General features: G+C 41.6%; 1 protein-coding gene across 3 annotated transcripts in view; it reads left to right on the forward strand.

Moving 5' to 3' along the window:
- Nucleotides 1-19,885, forward strand: part of PLXNA1 (plexin A1) — a 433,317-nt gene that overhangs the window by 170,520 nt on the left and 242,912 nt on the right. The window lies entirely within an intron of this gene.

A 19,885-nucleotide genomic window follows, 5' to 3' on the forward strand; every position in this document is an offset into this window, starting at 1 on the left:
AAAAAGGCCTGAGATGAGCTGCTGACAGGGGTGTCTGCCAGTGGGGCTGTGGTCTGCATACCTGCTGTGTCTCCTCCCAGCCCCATGGGGAGGTGTGAAGATGGATTTTTCAAGTTTGATTTAGCAGGTCAGCTTGAAGTTCCTAGTATGATATGGGCAGCTCTGTTGTATCCTTCACCTGCCTCCATTTCCACTGGCTGCCCCCACCCAGTGCAGTTTATGGGTGGCAGACTCCAGCCTCCCTTTCTGCAAAACCAGGCTATCCTCTGAGCCTCTGCCGCAGTGTGTCATAATGGAAAGGTGGGTTACAAGCTCCAATGTCGGGCATTTTTTTCCAGGAAAATAAACAAAAAATGTATATTTATATATTTTTTTCCTGGTAATGGAATACATTGAGATCAGGTGCAGGTATAGTGTACCTGAACTCTTGACAGCTGGCCAGGAGGGCGTGGCTGCATTCTTTGAGCCCATCAGTCTCAGAATGGTGTACAGTCTTGGGCCTATTCCTGAGCAGCTTAACTTCCTTGCCCACTATCTAATAGCAAAGGGTACCTCGCCTGCTAGGCTTTTCAATACTGCATGAAGTCAGTTTCAGCTTTGGTGAAAGTTGGCAAGACTAGAAGATTCTTAGTAGAGAAAAAGACATGTTTACTCCTTGGGTCCCTCCCATACAGAGGCTATGCATGTAGCTCAACTGCTCCTATCCCCCAGCATCAGGCAGTGACTGTCATAGAGACATAGAAGCCGCTGGCCACATGTTTCCAGTCTATAATACTTAGCCCTTGCCATCTCTGAGTTCTTATATGTGTAAGAGTTCTTAAATATTCTGAATGTAAGTCCCACATGAGAGAAATGATTTGCCAGTATTTTCACCCATTCTGTGGGTGTCTATTCTCTTTCTTGATGATGTCCTTTGAAACACAAAAGTTTAAAAATTTTTTTAAATTTTATTATTTTTTAATTTTAATTTTTTAAAATTTATTTTTAATTTTTAATTTAATTTTTTTTAAAATTTATTGTCACATCTAAGAATCCATTGCCAAATAATTGTTAGTAAAATTACACAGATTTCAGGTGTACAATTCTGTATTACATCATCTATAAATCCCATTGTGTGTTCACCACCCAGAGTCAGTTCTCCTTCCATTACCATATATTTGATCCCCCTTACCCTCATCTCCCACCCCCCACCCCGCTTACCCTCTGGTAACCACTAAACTATTGTCTGTGTCTATGAGTTTTTGTTTCTCATTTGTTTGTCTTGTTCTTTTGTTGTTTTTGGTTTATATACCACATATCAGTGAAATCACATGGTTCTCTGCTTTTTCTGTCTGACTTATTTCGCTCAGTATTACACTCTCAAGATCCACCCATGTTGTCACAAATGTTCCTATATCATCTTTTCTTACTGCCGAATAGTATTCCATTGTGTATATATACCACAACTTCTTTATCCATTCATCTATCGAAGGACATTTTGGTTGTTTCCATGTCTTGGCCACCGTAAACAAAGCTGCAATGAACATTGGAGCACACGTGTCTTTATCTCTAAATGTTTTCAGATTTTTTGGGTAGATACCCAGGAGAGGGATTGCTGGGTCATATGGTAATTCTATTCGTAATTTTTTGAGGAACCTCCACACTGCCTTCCATAATGGCTGTACCAGTCTGCATTCCCACCAACAGTGTATGAGGGTTCCTTTTTCTCCACAGCCTCTCCAACACTTGTTACTATTTGTCTTGTTGATGATAGCCATTCTGACTGTGGTGAGGTGATATCTCATTGTGGTTTTTATTTGCATTTCTCTGATGATTAGTGATGTTGAGCATTTTTTCATATCTATTTGCCATTTGTTTGTCCTCTTTGGAGAAATGTCTCTTCAGGTCGTCTGCCCATTTTTCAATTGGGTTGTTTGTTTTTTTCTTGTTGAGTTGCATGAGTTCCTCGTATATTCTGGATATTAGCCCCTTATCGGAGGCACTGTTTGCAAAAATCTTCTCCCATTCAGTTGGTGGTCTCTTTATTTTGTCGATGGTTTCTTTTGCTGCACAGAAGCTTTTAAGTTTCATATAGTCCCATTCGTTTATTTTAGCTTTTACTTCCATTGCCTTTGGAGTCAAATTCATAAAATGCTCTTTGAACCCAAGGTCCATAAGTTTAGTACCTATGTTTTCTTTTATGCAGTTTATTGTGTCAGGTCTTATGCTTAAGTCTTTGATCCATTTTGAGTTAATTTTGGTACATGGTGACAAATAGCAGAAAAGTTTAAAATTTTCATGAAGTTCAATTTGTCTGTTTTTTCTTAGGTTACATGTGCTTTTGGTGTTACATCTAAGAATCCATTGCCATATTCAAAGTAACTAAGATTGATCCCTGTGTTTTCTTCTAAGAGTTTTGTAGTTTTAGCTCTGAAATTTAGGTCTTTGATCCATTTTGAGTTAGTTTTGTACATGTTGTGAGGTACGAGTCCAGCTTCTTTCTTTTGCACATGGACATCCGCTTATACTAGCATCATCTGTTGTAAAGACTGTTCTTCTCCCACTGTATGGACTTGACACCCTTGTCGAAATCAGTTGACTATAAGTACAAAAGTTTTTTTCTAGACTCGGAATTCCATTCCATTAATTTATATGTCTGTCCTTACGTCAGTACCACACTGTCTTGATTACTGAGCTTTGTAATAAGTTTCGAAATTAAGAGGTGTGAATCCTGTAGTTTTCTTCTTTTTCCTGACTATGGTTACTATTTGGGGTCCTGTGAAATTCTATATGATTTTAGGATGTATTTTTCTATTTCTGCAAAAGAAAAACGCGGCTATGATTTTGATAGCGATTGTACTGATATTATATTTCAATTAAAAAAATATTTCTCATTTAGGGCTCTGATCCACTGTGAATTAATTTTGTATAAGGTATCAGGTAGCAATATCCATTTATTAAAAAGACAATTCTTTCCTCACTGGATTTCAGGAGGACCTTGGTCATTAATTAGTTGACTATATACACAGAGGATGTTTCTGGAATCTATTTAGTTCAGTTGGTCTGTTTCTTTCCTTGTGCCAACAATACATTTTATTAATTATTGTATCTTTATAGTAGGTCTGATTATCTCACATATTAGTCCTCCGGTTTTATGAGTTTCAAGATGATCGTGGCTTTTCTAAGTCCTTTGCATTTCTCTATCAATTTTAGAATGAGTTTGTCAGTTTAACATCTATAGATTAATTTGGAGAGAATTGACATGTTAACATTCTTAAGTTTTCCAGCCTCTCTACCTCTTCCTCTCTCTTCCATCCCGCCTTGATTTCTCTCTCCCTCTCTCTCTGTCTCTCTGTCTCTCTCTCTCTCTACACACACACACACACACACACACACACGTTTAGGCCTTCTCAGCAATGTTTCATAGATTTCTATGCAGTGATCTTAGATCTTTTTGGTTGCATTTATTCCTAGGTGTTTTATATTTTTGGATATTAAGGGAAATGGCACTGCTTTTCATTTCATTGATTTTTAAAAATTTATTTATTGCTACTATATATAGAAATGCTACTAATTTTGCTATGTTGTGTAATTTCCTTATGTTTTTCTACATACACAGTCTGGTCATTTCAGTGTCATGGCAATTTTACTTTTTGCTTTCCAATCTGAAGATTGGGATTAAAAAAAAAATTCATTTATTTTTTTGCCTTGCTGCACTGCCTGGACCTCCAATACAATTCAGAATAGAAGTTATTATATTGGGTGTTCTTCTCTTAATTGTAGCCTTAGGGGAAGATGATCAATATTTCACCACTAATTATGATATTAGCTGTAGGTTTCTTTTTGTTTGCTTTGTTTTTAACATTTTTTTATTAGTTTCAGGTGCACAAGACAATGTAATAGTTAGACATCATTTATATCCCTCACACAGTGACAACCAATCCACTACCCCTCTGACATCACACACAGCCATTACATTTCCACTGTCTACTCCTAATGCTGTACTCGGCTTCTTGTAAATATATATATTATATATATGAACACATATATATGTATATATATAAAATTGTAGTTGACATTCATTATTCTTCAGCTTCAGGTGTCCAGTGCAGTGATCAGGCATCTACATCTTCCCTGAGGTGGTCTCCCTAATGAGACAAGTGTCCATCAGATACCCTACAAAATCTCTACATTATTGATTACATTCCCGAAATTGACTTTCAGAACCCCGTGTCCATCTTGTGGTTACCAACTGTGCTTTCTAATCCCCTCACCTTCCCCCGTATCCCCACTCCCCACTCCCATCTAGCAACGCTCAGTTTTTCCTCTATGTCTCTGAGACTGTTTCTGATTAGTTCATTCATTTATTCTTTTCTTTAGATTCCACATATAAGTGAGATCATATGGCATTTGTCTTTCTCTGACTTGTTTAACTTAACATAACGTTTTCTAGGTCCATCCATATTGTTGCAAATGGTAAGATTTCATTCTTCTTTATGACTGCGTAATACTCCATTGTATAAATGTACTATAGTTTCTTAATCCAGTCGTCTACCGATGGGCGTTTTGGTTGTTTTCATCTCTTGCCTGTTGTGTATAGTGCTGCAGTAAACATTGAGGTGCATAAATTTTTTTGAATTAGAGTTTTGGATTTCTCCGGATAGATACCTAGGAGTGGAATTGCTGGGTCTTAAGGTAGTTCCATTTTCAGATTTTTGAGATACCTCCCTACTGTTTCCCATAGCGGTGACACCAGTCTGCAATCCCACCAACAGTGCACAAAGGTTCCCTTTTCTCCACATCCGCGCCAGCACTTGTTGTTTGTTGATCTATTGATGACAGCCGTTTTTACTGGGGTGAGGTGGTATCTCATTGCGGTTTTTATTTACATTTCCCTAATGATTAGTGAGGTTGAGCATTTTTTCGTTTTCATTTCATGTCTGTTTGCCATCTGTATGTCCTTTTAAGAAAAATGTCTCTTCATGTCCTCTGCCCATTTTTTAATTGGATTGTTTGTTTTTTTGGAGTTGAGTTGAGTGAGTTTTTTATAAATTTGTGATATTCACCCCTTATCGGATGTATCATTGGCAAATATCTTCTCCCATTCAGTAGGATCCCTTTTTGTTTTATTGATGGTGTCCTTTGCTGTGAAAAACTTTTTAGTTTGATGTAATCCCACATGTTTATTTTTTCTCTTACTTCCCTTGCCCGAGGGGACATATCAGTAAAAATCTTCTCCGGGTAATGTCTGCAAACTTTCTTCCTATATTTTCTTCTAGGAATTTCATGGTTTCAGAGCTTACATTTAAGTCTTTAATCCATTTTGAATTTATTTTTGTACATGGTATAAGGAGGTGGTCCAGCTTCATTTTTTTGCATGTGTCTGTCCAGGTTTCCCAGCACCATTTATTGAATAGACTGTCTTTACCCCACTGTAAATTCTTGCTTCCATTGTCATAGGTTAAATGACCATATAGACATGGATTTATTTCTGGGCTCTGTATTCTGTTGCATTGATCTATGTGTCTGTTTTTATGCCAGTACCATGCTGTTTTGATTACTGTAGCCTTGTAATATAATTTGATGTTAAGTATCGTTATACCTCCCACTTTGTTCTTATTTCTCAAGATTGCCGAGGCTATCCGGGTTCTTTTACGGTTCCATATAAATTTTAGGATTACCTGTTCTATTTCTGTGCAAAATGTCCTTGTTAGTTTGATAACAATTGCGTTGAATCTGTATATTGCATTAGGCAGTATGGACATTTGAACTAGATTAATTCTTTCTGTGCATGAGCATGGTATGTATTTCCAACTATTTGTATCTTGTTTAATTTCTCTCTTCAGTGTCTTATAATTTTCTGAGTACAGATGTTTGACTTCTTTGGTTAAATTTATTCCCAGGTATTTTATAGACTTTGAAGCAATTGTAAATGGGGTAGTTTTCTTAATTTCTCCGTCTGATGTTTTATTATTGGTATATACAAATGCAACTGATTGCTGAATATTAATTTGTTATCCTGCTACTTTACTAAATTCATTTATCAGTTCTAATAGTTTTTTGGTGGAGTCTTTAGGGTTCTCTATATATAGTATCATGTCATCTGCATATAATGACAATTTTACTTCCTCCTTACCAATTTGGATGCCTTTTGTTTCTTTTTCTTGTTTGATTGCTGTGGCTACAACTTCCAGCACTATGTTGAATAGAAGTGGAGAAAGTGGGCAACCTTGCCTCGTTCCTGATGTTAAGGGGAATGGTTTTAGCTTTTCTCCATTGAGTGTGATGTTAGCTGTGGGTTTATCCTATATGGCCTTTGTTATGTTGAGATATGATCCCTCTATTCCCAATTTCTGAAGACTTTTATCATAAATGGATGATGGATTTTGTCATATGCTTTTTCTGCATCTATTGATATGATCATATGATTTTTATTTTTCATTTTGTTAATGTGGTGTATCATATTAATTGATTTGCAGATATTGAACCACCCTTGCATACCAGGAATGAATCCCACTTGATCATGGTGTATGATCTTTTTAATGTATTGCTGAATTCTGTTCACAAATATTTTGTTGAGGATTTTGGCATGTATTTTCATTAGATATATCGGCCTGTAGTTTTCTTTTTTTGTAGTGTCTTTGTCTGATTTTGGGATCAGGGTGATAGTGGCTTCATTAAAAAGTGTTTGGGAGTCTTCCCTCTTTCTGGATTTTTTGGAATAGCTTGAGGAGAATTAGTGATAATTCATTTTTCAATGTTTTGTGAAATTAACCTGTAAAGCTCTCTGGTCCAGGGCTTTTGTTTGTTGGGAGTTTGTTGATTACTGATTCAATTTCTCCGGTGGTAATCAGTCTATTCAGGTTTTCTGTTTCTTCTTGAGTTAGCCTTTGAAGGTTGTATGCTTCTAGAAAATTGTCCATCTCTTCCAGATTGTCAAATTTGTTGGCATATAGTTGCTTATAGTAATTTCTTAAAAAATTTTTTGTATTTCTGTGGTGTCTGTTGTCACTTCTCCTCTTTCATTTCTGATTTTATTAATGTGTTATCTCTCTTTTTTTTGATGAGTCTGGCTAAAGGTTTGTTGATTTTGTTTATCTTATCTAAAAACCAACTCTTGGATTCATTGATCTCTTGTATTGTTTTTCTGGTTTCTATTTCATTTATTTCCACTCTGATATTTATTATCTCCTTCCTTGTACTCCCTTTGGACTTATTTTGCTGTGTTTTTTTATTTTTCCCCAGATCCCTCAAGTGTGAAGATAAACTATTGACTAGTGATTTTTCTTTTTTCTTTAGGTAGGCCTGCAGTGCTATGAATTTCCCTCTTAGGACTGTTTTTGCTGCATCCCATAGATTTTGGGTCGTTGTGTTTTCATTTTCGTTTGTCTTGAGATATCTTGATTTCTTCCTTGATCTCATTGTTTACCCATTCATTATTTAGTATCATGTTACTCAGCCTGCGTATATTTGTGTGTCTTCCAGTTTTTTTCCTGTAGTTGATTTCTAATTTCATAGCAGTGTGGTCAGAGAAGACACTTGGTATGATTTTAATTTTCTTAAATTTATCAAGACTTGTTTTGTGGCCTAACATGTGGTCTATCTTGGAAAATGTTCCACGTGCGCTTGAGAAGAAAGTGTATTTCTCAGCTTTGGGGTGAAATGCTCTGAAAATATCGATTAAATCCAAGTGGTCCAATGTGTCATTTAAGGCCATTGTTTCCATGTTGATTTTCTGTCTGGAAGACCTGTCCCTTGTTGTCAGAGGTGTGTTGAAGTCCTCTACTATGATAGTGTTACTGTTGATCTCTGTCTTTATGTTATTGAATATCTGTTTTAATGTTTAGGTGCTTTTTATATTGGGTGCATAGATGTTTAGTAGGGTTATGTCCTCTTGTCGGATCAATCCCTTTATTATTATATAGCGCCCATCTTTGTCTTTTAATATGTTCTTCATTTTAAAATGTATTTTGTCAGAAATAAGTATTGGAACTCCAGATTTTTTCTCATTTCCATTTGCATGAAATATCTTACTCCAACCGTTCACTTTCAGCCTGTGTGTGTCTTTTGATCTGAGGTGAGTCTCTTGTATACAGCATATACAGGGTCTTGTTTTCTTATCCATTCAGCCACCCTATGTCTTTTGATTGGACCATTTAATCCATTTACATTTAAAGTGATTACTGATAGGTACACAGTTATTTTTTAAATTTGTAGTTAGATTGTTTTCATCTTTCTTCTGTTTACAGAAGCCCTTTTAATATTTCCTGCAATGCTGGCTTGGTGGTAATAAATTCCTTTAGCTTATTCTTTTCTGGGAAGCTCTTTATCTCTCCTTCAATTTTAAATGATAGCCTTGCTGGATAAAGCAATCTAGGTTGTAGGCCTTTGTTTTCCATCACTTTGAGTATCTCCTGCCACTCCCTCCTGGCCTGCAATGTTTCTGTAGAAAAGTCGTTTGATAGTCTTATAGGAGTTCCCTTGTATGTAACCCTCTGTCTTTCTCTTGCTGCTTTTAGGATTCTCTCTTTGTCTTTAACCTTTGCCATTTTAACTATAATGTGTTTTGGTGTGGTCCTGTTTGGGTATATCCTGGTTGGAACTCTCTGCATTTTCTGGCCTTGTATGTCTGTTTCTTTCACCAGGTCAGGGAAGTTTTCGGACATTATTACTTCAAAAATGTTCTCGATCTCTTGCTTCCTTTCTTCACCTTCTGGTATTCCTATGATGAACGTGTTGTTGCACTTGATGTTTCCCAAAGGTCTCTTAAACCATCTTCTTTGTTTTTCATTCTGTTTTCTTTTTGTTGTTCCACTTGGGTGATCTCTGCTAACTTGTCTTCTAAGTCGCTGATTCGATCCTCTGCTTCATCTAGCCTGCTGGTAATTTTTTCAAGTGTGTTCTTTATTTCAGTTATTGTATTCTCTAGTCATAACTGGTTGTTCAGTTTGATTTCTGTATCCTTCTTTGTGTCGTCACTAAGCTCCCTAAACATTATTATCAGTGTTCTGAACTCTGTCTTTGATAGTTTGGTTACCTCTATTTCTTTTGGTTCCAATTGTGGAGGTTTCTTCTGCTCTTTTATTTGGGACATGTTTCTTTATTTCCCCATTCTGGCTGACTCTCTGTGTTTGCTATGATGTATTAGGTAGGTCCCCTAGGGTTCTTGGTTTTTGTTGGGTTATCTTAATGTAGTATGTATCCTTTATATTTGAGTTGCACCACTTCGTTCCTTTCCTGTTCATGTGCTCCAAAGGTGACTCTTGTGTTGTGTGTATTGTCCTGTTGAAGTTGATCTTTAATTGCTTTTCGGTTGTCAGTAGGTAGGATCGACTCCTAGGCTGATTAGTTGTGAGACTTGGTCTGCCCGCAGTGGATGATCTGCATTGTGATTGTTGACCGTTCAAATGAGGCTTGGGCCCTGTGGGCTCTTGTGCTTGTAGAACATTCACTCTGGGTGTGTCACTTGTAGGTCGAACCTGGTAGTACTCTGGTTTGGTCTGGAGTTGGCCTCTGGGTGTGTTGAATCTTGTGCCTTTTGGGGTGGGTCCTGGTATAGGGCAATTTCAGAACAAAGGAAATCACCAAGCACAACAACAACAAAGAAAAAAACAAATACTCTCACATGTAAAAACAACCAATAACCCACACTCAACATAGGCAGAAACATCAAAAATACAAAAAGAAAACAAACCAAAACAGCAGCACCAGTCTTGGCTTAAGCCCACCAAGTAATCTCCAGGTTGTTCTCTGTGGTACCAGAGTCCTCTGCTTATTGTGCAGGCAGAGTCTGTCACCTGGTGCTCAGAGTGACCCTGAGACTGCAGTTCTTGATTAGTGGGGCTATGGGGTCTGGATGGTAGTTTTTACAAAGTCAGTGTAGTTTCTGCTCTTGCCTGCACATATTCACAATGAGAGTAATACAACTAGCCCTGTGCCCAGCTCTCCTGAGTCTTAGGGTACTTCTTCCGTGTGTGTGTGTGTGTGTGTGTGTGTGTGTGTGTGTGTGGAGGGTGGGAGGTTTCTGAGTTGCTGAAAGCCCCGAGCTGTGTCTGCTGCCTGCTGCTGACCCCTGGGAGTGTCTCTGCAGTTGTAATTTCCCTGCCCTAGGCAGCCCAGAAAAGGTGGGGGCTGGGGATGGAGGAGTCTTCTCTCTCCCAGCCCAGCCATGTCACACTCTCCCCAGCCTCTTCCCTGGGACAGAGCTACAAAAGGGGGCTTCCCAGATCCTGAGCACTATGGCTCCTCCGTAATCTGACACTGCTCCTCAGTTCAGGGGCCACTTCAGACTCTGGAAGGGTACGATATAATGGGGAGAGTGGGTGGAGGGGCCCAGGTATGGTGTTTATTTCCTTTGTCCGACCTAGGGCCCAGCTCGTGGTCTCAGTTGAGGTTACTGCCTCGAATGGTGGATTTGCTGCTCTCTTGGCAGTAGAGATCAACTGTGGGATGCAGGGAAGTAGCCCACCGTCTAGCTCTTTTTGTCTCTGTTATGCACTGGGACGCCCTGCGTATCTGCAGCTGTGGATGCGGGCTGTGTGTCCACCCTGCTCCCTTCCCTCTTCCCCTGCTCGCTCAATTTGCCCACCTTTAAGTAATCCTCGTACGAGTCCCTTAGCTGTTCTGCATGATGAGCAGAGAGTCCTTTGATGGGTTATAGATGTTCAATTTGTGGTAGGTTCTGGAGGAGAACTCAAGTAGTCTGCTTCTCTGCCGCCGTTCCTATGGCATCACCTTAGCTGTAGGTTTTTATAGATGTTCTTTGTCAGATTTCTTTGGCTAAGTTGCTAAGTGTTCATGATGAGTGTTTTTAGAATTTTATCAAATACTTTTCTGAATCTATTGATGACCCTGTGTTTTTCCTGTTTATTCCACTACTGTGGTAAATTATAATTGATTGTTTTAAAGTCAAGATCATTGGGTGTAATTTACATACAGCAAAATTTATCCTTTTTGTGTACAATTCAGTGAGTTTACGCAAATGAATACCATTATACTAGACTCTACCCAAGTGTGTTATAAATTGCATTCTCATAATGGTGACCCGAAGGAGGCATCCTCATAACCTGAGTTTAGGCAGGGAAACTGAGATTGAGAGAGGTAGCTTGTCCGTCCACTTCCGCCCTGAGGCTTAATTGTTGCAAAAGAGGTAGGAGGAGATCCAGTGACTATAATGGTAGGGGAAGCTGAGAATTCTTGCTGGTCCATGGAAGGACACCTAGACTTGAGGAATCAGGAAAGGCTTCCCAGAGGGATTGAGACCTAGACTTGAAGAATAAGTAGGGGTTAACAAGTAGAAGATGTAGATGGGGGGCAGAGGGAGGCAGTAACGAACTAGGAAGAGTAGAGTATGTGCGAGGAGATGAGAGAGAATGAGAAGGACGGGATGAGACTTGGGGGTAAGCAGGAACCACATCATTTGGGCATTGAAAGCCATTTTAAGGAGACTGAGGCTTTATTCTGTGGACATTTTGAATCTGTTGAAAGCTTTTATGCAAGGAAATAACATGATCAGATTTGTGTTTTGATGACATGATTCTTGCTGCAGTATGAGGAATTTTGCAGAGTAAAGCAAGGCTGGAGGAACGAAAAACACTTTCTGGCTGCTGTAGTAATCCAGCAGGCAGATAGTGTGGCCTGAGCCAGAACGATGAATGGGAAGTAGTTGGAAAATGGCTCAGGAAATGTTTAGTAGGAAAAACCAGTAGCATTTTATGATTGATTGGAAGGGGAGTGGAAAGCAAAGATAAGAACCTCAAAGGAAAATGAAGTTGCTCTGGTTGGAATAGCACTGGAGGGCTCCCCTGACTACTTCTATTGTGCTGCAGCAGCTCCTTGTGTGCCTCCCAGGGAACCTGGTTGGAAAAACACCAACCTTAATCTGTGGCTTGGTGAGGGGCTTCATCCTTTTTAACCCGTCCTTGTGTATGGACAGTGAGGACTAAGCTTCCCCACTAGCTTCTAGAATGTCACACTCATCAGAGATCTCTGCCACTCCTCAGCCTCGTCTTTTTCAGTCTCTCCTGCTGGGTCCTTCTCTCCATCCTACTAAATGTTGGGCCCCCTGACATCCTCAGCCTCTTCTCTTTTCAGTCTTTGTGGTTTCCCAGGAAATGTCTTCTCCTCCCTGGGTTTCAGTTGTCCCTGTAAGCTCAGACTGCCCCTCAGCTCCAGCTTGCATAGTAGGTGGTCTATTTGACGACATCTTATAGGCTCGCGGGTCTCTGAAACTCAGAAGTCGGCTTATTCTCTGCAACCCCTTCCCGCTCCCCTCTTGGCTGGGATTGAAAGCTTGCTCTTCCTTTACTGTCTAGGCTCAATTAACAGTTTTATATTTATTATATTTATTTATATTTATTTTCTTGCTCAAAGCCCCTTCTTCCCTAACTTTGCACCTACAACCGTACCTGGCACATAATAAGCCCTATAAATTATTGTTAATGACTACCTTGTGGCTTTAATGTGTAGCCCAGTGCCTGACACTTGGTGGGCACTCAGTAAATATTAATGGTGATAATAACAACTTCACCTATTGAAGGCCTACTGTGTGCATCTCACTGTACTTGATATACTTGGCTCAGAGATGGAGGAAAGAAAATGGAACCTCTGCAAAGAGTGTTTAAGGTTCTACTCTAGAACCTGGGAATGGAGGAAGGGAATGGACAGTTATTGAGCACCTGCCATGTGCCAGGTGTCCATCATCATCACCTCACTGAACCCGTGCAGTAACACTGATCCACCCAGGAAAATCGAGGCTCAGATAGGTTACATAACTTGCCTGAGATCAGACATTTGGTAGCCTAGGCTAGATTTGAACTCACTCTTACACTCTGCGTATCTGATGATTGAGAGGCTAAATGAATGAACAGTTAACTATTTATCTGCCATTCTCATTAGCTAAACTGTGAGCTGGAGAGCAAGGAGTGTGGTTTATGCTTTAGTGTCTGGCACAGAGTACATGCTTAAGAAATGGTGATGGAATAATCAGCAGGAGAAGGTGAGTAAAGTGCTGAACTAGGAATTGGGTCTGCATTCCCCCTTCCTGTACCCTTATGAGTCATTCATGAAGTCTGTTGCCTCCTTTCTTCCTTTATCAAGTCTGTTAAAGAGGGAGAACACCTCTTGCCTCCAGCCCCTAATATATAGGAGGTTAGTAATTATATAATTTGGCAAATCTTTGTGAACACTCAGCAAAGTAGCATGTGAACTCGGGGCCTCCTGTCTAGTGTGCTGGGCTAAGCTCAGAGCCCTGCACCCCTTGGGCAGCAACAGTAGCATCTGGGCTGGGCAGGAACTGCAGTACGGTCCATGTCTGCTGGCTGGCATGAAGACCCACCAGTTCTCAAAGCGGACTGGGCAGCCAGGACAGGGGAGTAGCTCCAGGGACTGGCCCAGAGGCAGGACATCTTTCTTCTTCTCTCTTGGAGCTTGAGCTCTCCTTCAGTGGAGAACACTCGCGTCTCTAGGAAGGATTGCTGTTCTTCATCTCAGAACCTCTTGGTGACCCATTGCCCCAGGAGAATTTTTATTGTTGCTGACTTTCTCCTTGTCATTTTTTGGCCACACCAAGAGCTTAGGGCCTGACCACCTCTCTGGTGGCCTCAGCTCTTGGGTCCCTGTTGGGGCTAAGGGAAAGAGACTGGCCTGAGGTTTGGGTACAGGTTCCTACTGTGTTGGCACAATCTGTGACCATGGTGCCAGCTTCTCGTGTCTTTCCTCCTATAAAAGTTGCTTGTCCCTTTCCACTAGCTGCAGTGCTGTTCTCTGTGTACTTGCCATTTTTCCTAACCTGGGGTGCCCAAGCCCTTGGTATCAATTGGGAATCTTTGGTTGGACCATAGAAACCAGCTTCAGCTTACTTTAAATAAAAGTGTGTGTTAGAAGGATACTGGTGGCTCCCAAAACTGGTGGTCAGCTGGAGAATCAGGCCTGGATGGAGGCTGCTCTGGAGTCTGGGAAGCAGGGACTCCTGTGTAGCAGGCCCGTCCTGTTAGAAAGGATAGGACACCACCTATTTTAACCTCTGGTGCTTCTGCTCAATATTGTTCTCACTGGAGTCACACATGATCTTTGGCAAAAAGAGGGAAAGTTCTGCTGGGGAGGGGAATGGATGTCGGCAGTCAGAAGTATGTAAATGTCTGTTCCAGCCCCTCTAGTCCAAGTCCTGCCTGCCTGTCCACAGAGGCTCTGCACAAAGCCCTCCTCAGTGACCCCACCCTTTGTGTCTCCTCTGAGCTCCATAGGCCTGTACTTGTACCACTCACCGATAGCCTCTCTTGCACCCCAGATATTGACTATCATGTTCTCCTTTTTTCTTGATCAGTCTAACTAGGAATTTATCAATTTTGCTGATCTTTTAAAAAAACCAACTTTTGACTTAGTTTATTTTTCTCTAATATTTGCTTTCTATTTCATTGATCTCCATTCCTATTTTTATTATTTCTTTTACTTTGGGTTTAATTAGGTACTTTTTGTTTGTTTTTTCAGCTTCTTAAAGTGGAACTATAGATCACGGATTTTGCGCACCTTCTTTTCTAATATAGGTGTTTAAAGCTGTCGAGTGCCCTGTAATGACCATTTTCACTGCATACGACAAGTTTTGTCCTATGTGTATGCATTTCGGGGGCCACCCAGAAATTTGGGCAGAGTTTATATGTAGATTTGGGGCTACCCTTTCTGGGGTATTCCTCCTCACTTTCCAGAGGTTGTAGTAGCCCCAAACTATTTGATTTCTAGGCTCCCAGTGTGGCACCATATGGGACCTGTTCTTAGATAAAACCCATTAAAAAACAGCAGACTCTCCCAGTACCACTTCCTCCTTCCACATGTCGACTCTCCTTGAACTCCTGGCTGTGTTTGCTCATTCTCCAAATTATATTTTGTCTAGAATTTATCATTTGTTTTCTGCAGGACAATTGGGCCGATAGGAGCAAATATGACTTCTGTCATGTGAGAAGTGGATCTCTTCCTGTTTTTACTGTTTGGCATTGTACCACCTTGTGTCACAAAGATGCATTGATCTCTAAATACATTGTGAGGACTGGAAGGAGGCCTGTAGATGTTGCACCTCTTTGCAGCCTCTGGTCCCCTCCGAGGGTCTAACCCAGTGAAGTACTACAGGCATTTTTAGCCACGTTTTCCATCGCATGGCTTCTGCTGCTCCCTGTCTGCTAAAGATCCCCACATCCCTGTCTCCAGTTTTGGCCTTTGTGGACCTACAAACCCAGCTGTCTCCTGGGTTCCTCTCACTGGAGACCACTGTACAGGCAGCATGTTTATAATCACATTTGCGATCCTCCTCACCCCGCTGCTCTTCCTGTGTCCCCACTCACTTTTCTTTGAGATAGAGACATTCTTCTTCATCCTTTAATCTCTGTTCATGGCCACTGTTTTGGTTTCTGGCCTCATCATCTCTTGTTTAAACCATATGTTGGTCACATGGTTTTTTTACCCTTGTCTGCCCTCCCATTTGCAATCTACTTTTAACACTGCCATGAGACTGACCTTAGGAAGAGACAATTTTGAGTATTAATGTCCCTCTTAAAATTCTTCAGTGCCTCTCCATTACCTCGATCCTTTTATCATTGCACTTGGGTTCCTTGGGGCTCTGATCCCACCTGCTTCTTTTCTGGCCCCATTCCTGGGCACTCCTCATTCTCTCTGCAATGCAGCTGAGTGGCACCACTGCTGCTCATAGGACAGCTCTTTCACTTGCCTGGGCCTGCTCATGTGCTGCATGCTGTGTGTACTTGGCCCACTTCTCTGCTGCATGGACTCTCAATCTTGAGCTAAAGTGTTGCCTTCTAAGGCAGAGTCGGGTGATCTCTCTCTTCTGTGATAATACTTTAAATGCTATGTTGTGATTAGCTGTTTGTTTGCCCATCACTTAAGTGATGGGCAATACGTTGTCTGATTGATCTCAGTGCCACTAATACCTCGTGTAGAGCAGGGCCCATTTTAGTCAACTGAGGACTCCTGGGGCCGTTCGGCAGCCTACCCTGGGTTGTATCCAGTACTGTGGGAGATGTGCACAGTTAGTGTTGGGCTCAGCAGATGTTCTCTGTGTCCAACGAGCTGAGAAGCTGTTTCATGTTCAGTAGGTGGACTTCAGACTCATGCTAAATCTTCACGAGAAAGATGAAATTCTTACCTGTCCTTAGGACGTGAAAAAGTAAGCCATCTTTACTCCCCCTCTCCTACCATTAAAAAGGAGAAGAATGTGTTTGGCTTAATGTCCAGATGGGAAAATGCTATTGATCTTAGCTGAGCAAGTAACATGCTTGCTGAGGACTGTGAGGGACTCACTTTTGGATGTCAGAGCTGTCACTGTTTGGGGCCCTTCCTGCAGAAAGAGACAGAAAATATGATAAACATTTTTCAAAGGTATATAAAAATATGTGGCCAATAGGTATTAATTAAGGAAGAGAAAAAAGGACTTATGATTATTGAGATCTTACGATGTGCCTGGAGTTTTTCACCTATGATTTTGTTAGTCTTTACCATAGTTCAGCTAGAGAAACTGAGGCACTGAGAGACTTGCTGACTTTCTCAGGGCCCTACACATTGTAAGGGTTGGAGTTGGGATTCCAAAACAGGTCTCTGGCTCAAAGTATCTAATGACATATCCAGTGTGTCTAATGGCTCATCATAGGCACTTGAATGAATGTCTTCTATCTCTTCCTCTCTCCAAACACATGCTACCTTTTCTTGTTCCGTGTTAGTTAACCTTATCTTCCAACAGAAAGAGACCACACTTAAATGTCAGGGTCGTGTTGTTTCAGCAATGGCAGAGCCCCTGTGCACAGGCCCTCGGCACTGTCTCCAGCGTGTTCACATAGAGCTTAGTACTAGTTATCTAGTAGCTGCTTTCGAGTATTTGTGGAATCCAAGATGAAAGCAAGACCCTTCCTACAGTGTGTGCTGCTGAAACATCTAGGACTTGGAGCTGTGAAGTCTTCAGGGCCTGCCTTACAAATGAGGAGCTGAAGTCTTTCTTGCCTTTGCCAAGATGAGGACACAGGATGCCTAGAGAGTCTTTTGGCTCTTCGAATTGCTGCTGTCCTTGTATTTCAGAGTGCTTCATGTGTTCTTTCTCCTGTGGGCCATACTTGGGAACGGGACTCATGTAGTGCATCCTGGTGACCTGACCCAGTGAGGGGGTGCTGGTGTGGGACCAGAATTGACCAGAGCCAGCTGAACTAGGGCCACCAAAATGCTCCTAGGAGGGGCAAAGGACCATGCAAGGGGAGGCTTCACCCCAGCCAAGGTCTTGATATTGAAAGAGTGGTGGACAATACTCACATTAGCATTTTGCTTTCCTAGTCATTACTGTGGGTCCAGCAGTTTGCAGATCCAGCCCTTATACTGTGCTGGGTGCTTCTCCAGGGCTTAAAAATTGAGTGGGACAGACAAGGCACACAGTGACACAGTTCCCATAGGGATGTAACCAGGGGTTTAATGGGAAGTAATCAGTCCCCTGCATGTGTGCATGCACAGATACATACATGCACATGCACACACGTCTGTACACACTTACACATATACCTTCCAGCTCTAAACATTAAATTCTATACTCACTCCTAGGACTTGCTAGTTAAGGAGTCACATGAGGAAGTCAGTTTCTTCCTGGAGTTGGAGCACACACACTACATGTTATGTTTGGGTCTGCCCCCCAGCAGGACACCCGGCTTCCTTCCTTGGCCCAGTTACAGAAACCTTCAAGCTCTTCCCAGAAACCCAATACCTCTCCTAAACATCGAAGATTTGCCATTATTAAAGATGTACAGAGGCTTCCGGGAACTCACCCTGGGCTGTAGCAGAGGGATGGTGGCTCAACAGCCAACAAAGACCCAGAGGGAGAGACTGAATTATGTGGCTTAGAGCGAGGGCTGGAGGGACAGCCACTATTGTCCCTGTGTTGAGTCTTCCTCCCATGCAGCTAGCAGGCCATCTTTCCTGTGTTGTGCCATCCCCTCACATGTCCAAATCAGAATTTGCATTAGCCTGGTGAATTCCACTTGCTGTATCCTGGGGACTCCCTGGGACCACCCAACTCACGTACCACCTGAGGCTTTTTCAGTGGCATGCAGCTGGCATTGGCCTGTGTTGCACTCCTTCTTGGACAATTCTTGGGTGTCTGCAGGTGCCAGGCAAGCAGCAGCTGACCTCAGTGTGCTCTATACCTTTTTTCTGAGTGGCCCCAGGCTCAGCACTGGCACCAAATATAAATCTGCATTAACCTGGTGAATACCACTTGTTCCACCTTGTGACTCCCTGAGATCCTGACTCACCAAACTCATGTACTGACAAGGATATTAAAGCAATTGAGCCTTATGTGCAGCTAGCAGGTAGGAAGGCCTAGAGGTGTCCTAGGCCTTTTGCTGAGCTGCTCCAGGCCCAGTACTGGTGATAGCAGCCTCAGTTGCAGAGTGGCCTCCCCCAAGCACCTCCAGATTCAGCACAGGCAGCGACCAAGTTTGGATTGCTTTGTAGTTCCTACCAGGTAGCCCTGGGCCAGTCACAGGCAGTGGCTGACCTTGGCTTGCACAGGAGCCCCCGCCCCCAAAGGCCCCAGAACTAACACCTGGTAGCTGGCTTCAGACCACAACAGAGCACCACTCGATTAGCCCCACAAGCAGCACACCCAAAGGGTGGTCTGGGCAGGCACCAGAGCCCACTGAGGTGAATTTCAGTCCATGGGGTCATCCCCTGCACATCAGCTCTTAGACTGTGCTCGTGGCCATCCTCACAGCCAATCAGCTGAGGGTCAGTCTTACCCACTGATGTCCCAACAGAAATCAAGACTCAACAACAGGAGGGCACACACAACCCACACAAGGGACACTCTTGGAGCACCTAGCTCAGGTGATCAGGGAGACCACAACACTGAGCCCCACAGGACACCTTCTATTTAAGGCTATTCTGCCAAGACTGGGAGATGTAGATCTACCTAATATATAAAAATAAACACAAAGAGGTAGTGAAAATGAGGAAACAAAGAAATATTTCTCAAATGAAAGAACAGGAGAAAACTGAAGAAAAAGGACTAAATGAAATGGAGGCAAGCAATCTGTCAGATACAGAGTCCAAAACACTGGTTTTAAGGATGCTCAAGGAACTTAATGAGAACTTCAACAAAGAGATAGTGAGTGTAAAAAAGGACATAGAAACCATAAAAAAAGAAAACCTAGTCAGAAGGAATCAACAGCAAATTAGATGGAGCAGAGTATCAAATCAGCAATTTGGAAGACGAGGTAACATAAAACACCCAATCCGAACAGCAAAAAGAAAAAAGAATAAAAAACGTCTACTTTAAGGGACCTCTGATACAACATCAATTGTAACATTTGCATCATTTGGGGTACCTGAAGAAAAAGAGAGAGAGCAAGGGATCGAGAACATATTGGAAGAAATAATGACTGAAAATGTCCCTAACATGGTGAAGGAAGTAGATATGCAAGTTCAGGAAGCACAGAGAGTCCCAAACAAAATGAACCCAAAGAGGCCTACACCAAGACACATCATAATTAAAATGCCAAAGGTTAAAGACAAAGAGAGAATCTTAAGAGCAGCAAATTAAATTAAGCAGTTAGTTACCTACATGAGAACTCCCATAAGATTGACAGCTGGTTTCTCAACACAAACTTTATAGGCCAGAAGGGATTGCCATGAAATATTCAAAGTGATGAAAAGTCATTACCTACAACCAAGATTACTCCACCCAGCAAGGCTATCATTTAAAATTGAAGGAGAGATAAAGAGCTTCCCAGACAAGAAAAAGCTAAGGAGTTCATCACCACTGAACCAGTATTACAAAAAACGTTAAAGGGATTTCTTTAAGAAGAAGAGAGAAAAAATAGCAAATATGAATAATAAAATGGCAATAACTACATATCTATACGTAATC

This window comes from Rhinolophus sinicus, linkage group LG09 (genome assembly GCF_036562045.2).
Source record: "Rhinolophus sinicus isolate RSC01 linkage group LG09, ASM3656204v1, whole genome shotgun sequence".
NCBI lineage: Eukaryota > Metazoa > Chordata > Mammalia > Chiroptera > Rhinolophidae > Rhinolophus > Rhinolophus sinicus.